Genomic DNA, 7,523 nt, shown 5'->3' on the forward strand with positions numbered 1-7,523 from the left:
TATAAAACAAAAGAGGTGGGGTGTTTCCATGCAGGAAAAAATATAGGGAAATTTGTTGTTGAAAATGTACCTAAATTTCAAAAACTTGTAAATCTTTAAAATACATTTATTTACATATATACCAAACTAGTTTCAACAATATCTTTTTTTTTTTATCAATGGTAAAAGTTTAAAATTATGAATTAGAAAAACATTTCTAAAAGTTTCAATGTTGACAATTTAAAATGTTTCAATGTTGACAAATTAACATGTTCAAAACAGATTAATTTAGCATTATGAATTAGGAGGACAGGTGCAGGTTTGAATGTTCATAGCAGTCAATAATATTAAAACTGTATATCAATTTGTTTGAATGTACAAAGTTCATTAATGTTATTGGTGATCGACAAGTCATACTGAGTTAAGTGGGAAAAAAAAACAAGAGATGTGATTTGGTTTCCAGTTACCCCTACAATTTACTCCCACCCCGAAAATTTAGAATAAATACATGTAGAGAAGGGTGCGAAATCATTAATAATCTCAAGGAGGATGACAACTTAATTATAAAAGAAGCCGACAAAGGGAGTACTGTAGTAATTATGGACTCAGAAAAATACATAGACACTACCTTAACCCTCCTTCAAGACAATACCTACTATGCATCAAATCCCAAAACCCAAGAAAAGCAACTCCAAGAACTTAAAAACACATTACTGGATAGAAAATACCCGACCAGTCTAGTCAAAAATGGAATAGAACATGCAAAAATGATAGACAACAAAATGACCCTCTATGAGAACCAACCAACTGGAACGACTGATGACTGTCTCCATAGGAAAACCAACCAAGCAGAATGACAAACTTGACCACCAAAAACCGTTACCAGTATTTTGATGAAACAAAAATCAGATCCACTCGTGGAAAAAATATTAAATACATCTGATCCCAAAACATACCACTACAAGAAAAAGCGTCTACAGAAAGAGAATCAGACAAACTGTAAACCAAGTTCCCTGTTTTACTATATATATATATCAACTTTAAATAGAGCTCAAAACTGATCCGTTGAAAATACTTTATATATATATACATATATATGTATATATATACATATATATATATACATACATGTATACACATATATATATATACATACATATATAAACATATGTATACATATATATATATATACATATATATATATATATACATACATATGTACACATATATATATTTACACAAATATATATATATATTGGCTCCCATGCCAGTGGCACATTAATAGCACTATCTGAACGGGATCGATGCCAGGCCTGCCTGACTGGCTCCTGTACCAGTGGCACGTAAAAAGCACCCACTACACTCTCAGAATAGTTGGCATTAGGAAGGGCATCCAGCTGTAGAAACATTCTGGTGTAGCCGCTGACTCTCCAGAACTCAGTCAAACAGTCCAACCCATGCCAGCATGGAAAACGGACATTAAACGATGATGATGATGTATATATATATATATGAGTATATATTTGTGTAAATATATATATGTGTACATTTGTATGTATATATCTATATATATATGTATATATATATATATATGTATACATATGTTTATGTGGTGTGTGCCAGAGGGTTTGCAAATCCAATGGGGGTCTTAAAAGACATGTTAGGATCCACAATGAGCAGAACTTACTTGCAGGTATTGGTAGTGCAAATCAGAGGTGCAATCTGTGTGGGTGTTTTTTCAAAACACTGTCTGGTTTAAAAAGCCACATCAGACGCCATGAAAGGGCTAAGGTGTAGGTGCAGGAGGTGGTCAAACTCTGTTTAAGGAGTAGACAACCACCATATATGTATATATATATATATATATATATATATATGTATATATATGTATTTACATATGTATATATATATGTATCTATATATATATATGTGTATATGTATATGTTTATACACATATATGTGTGTATGTATGTGTGTATATATATTTATATATACATATACACATGGCACAGCCATGGGCAGCCCTATATATATATATATATATATATATATATATATATATATATATATATATATATATATATATATATATATATATTGTATGTATGTATTATATATATATATATATAACTAACACACAAGGCATCAGTTGACTTCAGGCTATAGTAGAAGGCACTTGCCCATGGTGCTGTGCAGTGGGACTGAACCTGAAACTACGTGGTTGCAAAGCAAGCTTCTTAAGTACACAACCATGCATGGGCCTTACATATTACATAAAAATAATGACCACCTTAGGAAAAATAGTGAAACATACCTTCAGACACTCCATTCAAATTATGTTGACATTGTTACAACTTTCTTCCATCTTCTACATTAGAAATATATGATTTCAAATTTTGGCACAATTTGGAGAGGGTCAACTACATCAACCCCAGTGGTCAATTTATACTTCTTTTATTGACCCCAATAGGATGAACGGTAAAGCGAACTTCAGAGGAATTTGAACTTGGTATGTAAAGACAGAAGAAATGCTTATCAATCCTGCCTGCTCTCTACCTTACATTAGTGTCATGGGAGAATCCTGAACACCCCCATGTAATTGGTAATTGAAGGGGAACTAACTGATTACAATAAATAAGAACTGAGTGAACTGTCAAGAAGGTTGTTGATGGTGTTAGTTCGTCCATGTTGGTTTGCCATGTTAGTTTGGTGTCTATTGTTTTAACAGTTGGTCGTTGAACAGTGAATGCTGAGTATTGAAGCTATGTGTGAGTTGTACAGAGTGCATTCTGTGTTAGCATATATTTCTGTGACAGGTTATTTTTAGATAACCACAACCAACTATTTATTTGTGTAATACCATTTTACACCAGACATGTATAACCATGTCATAACAATTAGATATATGTATATAATGCTATAATATATCACACATTATAACTGTGTTGACTGAGATCTCCATCGACAGGCTGCTGGTATGTGAAATCTTAGCTACTGGAGTTAAGTCTATTAATTTGGAGGGTTAAAGTTGTGATGTTGCTTTGGTGTAATGGTTAGCACAGCTATTCAATTCACAGCAAATGTGGTGTCTGAATCCTGCAGTCAATGTTACAGTGTTTTTATATAGCACCTAGGGCAAGTGTCTTCTATTATTGGCTGCAAGCTGACTAAAGCCTTGAAAGTAGATTTGCTAGACTGAAACTAGAAGAAACCCATTGTTTATATGTGTGTGAGTGTGCGTATACATACATACATACATACATACGCATATACATACATACATACATCGTAGAATGGAGTTAGTGCATTTTTAGTATCACTAATTCCATTCTTCAATGTTTTTAGTATATATACTCCACAAGGAACTTGCCCCTTTCAATTTTCAGATAGCCAGCCACTATATTGAATTATATAACCCAACTTAGCTGCTGTGTGTGTGTGTGTGTGTGTGTGTGTGTGTGTGTGTGTGTGTGTGTGTGTGTGCATGTGTGTGTGCATGCTTGTGTGTGTTTTCACACAAATACACAAATATATCTTACAGAGAAACTCTAATAGTAACTTTCCAAATGGAATTATACTAACTTAAATATGAAAGTTAAAAGAAATTTATTGTTCTTTTTCTCTCCATGTCAAGCCCATTTGAACAGACTTAAGATCAAAAATGCTCCAGATGTGACTAGTTCATCTTTTTTGCAATATCTTCCGTTCCTTAGACAGGAAAGTATGGGGAACCTGTGGGGAAAGTAAACCCAGGAAGATGTGGGACGAGGTGGTGAGAATGGATCTCCAGATGTTGAGTTTCACTGAGGAGTTGATAAAGGACCAAGATTTCTGGTGATTTGCTGTGCTTGAGAAGACACAACATGTTAAGTAAAATTGTGGCCATCCATGCATACAGGTAGGTTCTTTATGTCTGTGCTGGTGCCACATAAAAAGCACTCCTACTAATGCCATGTAGAAACACTCGTGCCAGTGCCATATAGAAGTATCTGTGCCAATGTCACATAAAACGTACCCAGAACAGTCTGTAAAGTGGTTGTCATTAGGAAGGGCATCTAGCCATAGAAATTATGCCAGAACAGACAAATGGAGCCTGGCCAGCTCCTGTCAAACCATCTAACCCATGCCAGCATGAAAAACAGACACTAAATGACGATGATGATGATTTGGTTGCTCTTTCCAGAAGATCAAGCAACAACATCAAAGCTACATTTTTGTGTCATACATGTTATCAACATTACTCAATGATATGTCATCTATTATGTTTATATTCACCTCTAGACAGGAAATATTCACATGACAGGAAATATGTTCACAACTTTACAGGAAGTATCAAATTAGCCCTTGTACTTGACTGGTTCTTTATTTTATCAATCCAAAATGATGAACAGTATTGTAAACTGAAGTGGTGATTTCAACTAAAAAATTAAAAATGCACAGCAAATACAAAATATTTGTTCTTTTAATCCAGTATACCTCAAGACATATTGTGGTCTTCACTTCTTTGTTTCTTGAGAAGTGTTCAAAAGAATTCTAAAGCTGTCTTGAGCTTTGTCTGTAGTCAATAACTCTACATTAATTAGGGAGATTTTCCCTCAAGGTTAATCACAAAGAATCCAGAAAATTTATCTGATGAGTTAGAAAACAATGTATAAATTATTAATTCAGTTTTGATCAACAGTGGCTGTGTGGTAAGTGGTTTGCTTCCCAATCATGTGGTCCCAAGTTCAGTCTCACTGCATGACACCTTGAGCAAGTGTCTTCCACTAGAACCCCATACTGACCAAAGCTTTGTGAGTGGATTTGGAAACTGAAAGAAACCTGTCACACACACACACACACACACACACAGGCATACACACTCACACACACATCTGTGCCCATGTGTGCGTGCATTCACACACACACATTCACACCTACACCCGCCCATTCACACATATTTATCTATAATAATAAATGGCAAGTTTGTGAATTTGTTACTTTAACTCCTCCAAGACTATCCAACAGACCTTGATGAATCAGCATCGATTTTTCAAAAATCGTAAGATTTCGGCATTTTCTGCACTAGCCATTGTGACATCAATTTGATGAAAAATGCCAAAATTTGATGAAAAATGTTTCATGGGTATAAACAAACAGCTTAGTAACGGTAATTTATTTAGCATTTGTTAATTCTTCATTTCAATGTGAATTGTTTTGATTTGCTAAAGCTTATTATTTCAATTCGTTGTTCAAATTCCACAGCATTTCAGGTTTTCATTAGGTAAGAGCATTTTATTTCTCAAGCAAAATTTAGGCATTTTGCACACTCGCTGTTGTGACATCAATTTGACGAAATCTGCGCCAAAGCGTAAAATTTCACCATTTTATGCACATGCACAAAAATGATGATAACACGGGTTCACTACCAGACTCTGCTCATTTTTTCATCAAATTGGTCCTACCCATGAATATAGATTTTAAATTTGTGAAAAATCCCAAAATTTGATGAAAAATGTTTCATGGCTATCAACAGACATCTTATTAATGGTAATTTATTACCAGGTACCTCTAGCTAGTATATGTATATATCTATGTATGCTTTTTTTGTGTTTGTCTTTGTGTCAAACCACCACTTGACAACCGGTGTTAGCTTGTTTATTTACTCAGTATTTAGCAGTTAAGTGTAAGAGGCTAATAAATAAGTACCAGGCTTTAAAAAAGTACCAGGCTTTAAAAAAAGTACTTGGATCAATTCTAAAGTTGACTAAAATTCGACTAAAATTCTTCAAGGTGATGCTCCAGCATGGCTGCAGTCCAATGACTGAAAGAAGTAAAAGATGCAATGGTAAAAGATAATAGTTCTTACTGATACAATCATAATGTACGAAGAACAACAACTTTATAATTTTAGTTAATTGTAATTTAGTTCCTGGACAGATCATTCCCATTCATAATTAATGTATTTTTATAATTAATAACTTTCTGAAAATGGTGAGCTAGCAGAGTCATTAGTACACCAGGCAAAATGCAGAGTGGCACTTTGCCCATCTTTATGTTCTGAGTTCAAATCAAATGCTGATGAGGTCAACTTTGCCTTTCATCCTTTCAGGGTTGATAAAATAAGCTCCAGATAAGGACTGGGGTTGGTGTAATTAACCTATTCCCCTTCCCAAACTTCTTGGTCTGGTGACAGTATTTGAAACCTGTTGCTCTCTTCCCACCTCCCTGCAACACTGTAGCATATTATTTGATAGTACTTTATCAGTTCGAATCCTGGGCTTGGCTGTGTGTCGTATTCTTGAGCAAGACGCTTTATTTCACATTGCTCCAGTTCATTCATTTGTAGAAATGAGTTGCGATGTCACTGCTGCAAGCTGTATTGGGTTTTGCCTTTCCCTCGGATAATGTCAGTGGCATGGAGAGGAGAAGCTTGTATGCATAAACAATGTTGCCTGGACTTGTGTCTTTGAGGGGAACTTTTTTGGTGCAATCCTATGGTCATTCATGACCAAAGGGGGTCTTGATCTTCAAACGTTGGTCTCTCGTGACTGAAGGGGATGCTCTTTACTCTACCACAGCTATCTGGATATCTTAGACCAACTCCATGTGGATTTTTCACAAGGATTGCACTTCTAAATTGTTTTCTTCCTTTTTTTTCCATTTTCTCCTTTTCTTTCTTTCTCTCTTTCCACTCATTTTCCTTTTCTCTTTCTACCTCTTTCTACTTTTTACACCATCCTAAGAAGGACAGTGTCTGAAACCTTTTAATTATCAACTCTTTCCATTTCTCTGAGTATTAAAATAATAATTTTGATTATGAATTTATCCCTTTTTTTTTGTATTTTGTTTTTTGTTGTTTGCTTTCTCAGCTCTCTCTGTGTCTCTGTCTGTCTGTCTGTCTGTCTGTCTCTCTGTATGTGTGTGTGTGTGTGTGTATTTGTGTGAGCATATATATATATATAGATATAGATAGTTAGATAGATAGATAGATAGATAGATAGATAGATAGACATAGAGAGAAAGAGAGAGAGTGGGGCGGAGAGAGAGGAGAGCAGAGGAGAGGGAGAATAGAGGAAAGAATGAGGAAGGACAAAATGACAGATGTATCATTGTGTTCCCTGAACAAGCAGGCAGAACCAAGAAAGCTGGAGTAACAATGGAGTACATTATTGGCCTTGAATGAAGGAATGAACTCTACTTCATGGCGTCAACTTTATGTCATAACATTCCATTGTGAACATAACAGGAAACTTAGCAATATATCAATTTTATAGATGCAATCTATAACCGTTTTCACCTTCACAAGGAAGCAAAAAATGGATTGTTGTACTAAGTAAGCAAAATAGGATACTAAAGTGAAAACCTAAAGTGTCACTGATTCAAGTTCCCCTATTGAACCCCACTTTCTCAGTTACTTATTTGAACTCAACTGAAAGATTAGGGTAACTACGTATATTATATAGAATTAGTATGGTGAATATATATCCTTTCTACTATAGTCACAAGGCCTGAAATTTGAGGGAAGGGGTAAGTCGATTACATCAACTCCAGTGCATAACTGG

Source organism: Octopus bimaculoides, chromosome 14 (genome assembly GCF_001194135.2).
Source record: "Octopus bimaculoides isolate UCB-OBI-ISO-001 chromosome 14, ASM119413v2, whole genome shotgun sequence".
NCBI lineage: Eukaryota > Metazoa > Mollusca > Cephalopoda > Octopoda > Octopodidae > Octopus > Octopus bimaculoides.